The sequence below is a fragment of the Frankliniella occidentalis genome, unplaced genomic scaffold, assembly GCF_000697945.3.
Source record: "Frankliniella occidentalis isolate FOCC.00 unplaced genomic scaffold, Focc_3.1 Scaffold13, whole genome shotgun sequence".
Lineage (NCBI taxonomy): Eukaryota > Metazoa > Arthropoda > Insecta > Thysanoptera > Thripidae > Frankliniella > Frankliniella occidentalis.
In genome coordinates, this window is record NW_026267143.1 from 1,125,131 (window position 1) to 1,126,673 (window position 1,543).

At 56.4% G+C, this 1,543-nt stretch overlaps 1 protein-coding gene and 1 non-coding gene across 2 annotated transcripts in view; both read left to right on the top strand.

Moving 5' to 3' along the window:
- LOC113217620 (lysosomal aspartic protease) overlaps positions 1–1,543 on the top strand; it is a 368,266-nt gene that overhangs the window by 98,199 nt on the left and 268,524 nt on the right. The window lies entirely within an intron of this gene.
- Trnal-uaa (transfer RNA leucine (anticodon UAA)) lies at positions 1,072–1,155 on the top strand. The gene has a single exon. It is a non-coding gene; the product is annotated as a tRNA-Leu (tRNA).

The window sequence follows — 1,543 nt, forward strand, 5'->3', positions numbered from 1 at the left end:
GGTAGGGGCGAGTGACTAACGTCATTGATCTGGAATTTAACGGCACAGCCAAAAATATAAAAAGTCGAAATGTCTATATAATGTCTATAGGATAACCAAACCAAAACCACACAAGACAGCGGAAGTTTTCGAAAATCAAATGTAAACTCATATGTGCTAATTGACAAACCGCTATCGATATTACACAGTATTAAATTGTGATTTAAGAAACAGTGTTATTCCAAAAGCCACGGCCAACTATCGTGTTCTCGTTCCCGCGTTCGTAGCCGGGATTTCCACACCTCGTTACCGGACTCCACACGCATTAAAAACGCATCTAGAGCTGACCTAGCCAACGAGCCATCGATCCAGGTCAGGCAGCACTGCGCGTGCGCGTGCGCGCCGCCCCGCTGAACTTTACAATAATGTATTCCACGGAAAGAGGAGAAACAACGCAACATTAAAATGAACATCAAAACTGTCATTAGAGGGTTTTACGTCCAGTCGCGTCTCTGAGGGGGTCCTGACCAGTCATAACCTAGGTGAGCTGCTGTGTGGTCCGCGGTCCCGTGCCACGCCGTACGGCCTACAGCCGCAGGCCCCTCGACTGGGGTAGTCGTGGTCAGCACCGGCCCGTTCCGGCTAGATGCCACAAGAAGGGCACATGGGAAAGAAATACAGGTCGCGTGCGAGATCTACCAACACTGTATCGCAAGGGCCGAAGCACTGCATACTCTATTGTATGTGTCGCACCCCTCTAGTCTACCCGCATCGACAACAGCGCCGCGATTGGTTGCAGTGCGAGAAAACCTCGTGTGAGCATCTACGCAACGACTGTGGGACATCCACCCGCAGCCGATAGGAATCAATAGGAGGGAGATGGGAACGGGGCGGAGAGAGGGAGAGAAAGGGGGGGAGAGAGAGAGAGAGAGAGAGAGAGAGAGAGAGAGACGCCGCACCGCAGCCAGCTGCCGCGCCGCGCGGCCCGCGGAGTGGAGGGGGTAGCGTGGAGGAGTGGGGGGTCGGGCGCGCTCGGCTCTGCTCGGCGGGCCGGGCTGACTAGTAGCGGCGCGGCTCGGTCCCCCTCCATCAGTCAGGTTGGCCGAGTGGTCTAAGGCGTCAGATTTAAGCTCTGATCCCCTCATGGGGTCGTGGGTTCGAACCCCACACCTGACATTCCTTTTTCTCGACTTCGCTTCGTCGCCATCGCTGGTTTAGACCCACGGATTCAAAAACGCGTTGTCGTCTACTCTCTTATCCACGAAAGCACAAATAATCTCAGAGGCCGGTCCAGGTGCAGCGTTCTCCGCTGGGTGGGCGCCGCTGCCACTTGTCCGGAAACACGCGTTGTAACCGTGAGAGAAGCCCGCGGCGGGTGGCGGAAAAAGGGAGAAACCACTCAGGTTTTGGCACCGCCCAGCAGTGCAGTAGTGGCTGTCATTATTCCGCTTCCTGCTCGGCTGGCGGGAGAACGTGCAGTGTCACCCTGCGACCTCCCCCGGGTAGGGAGATAAGCAAGGCCGGCAACGAACCCCGTGGCGCCCGAGCACCGAGCCGCGCACCA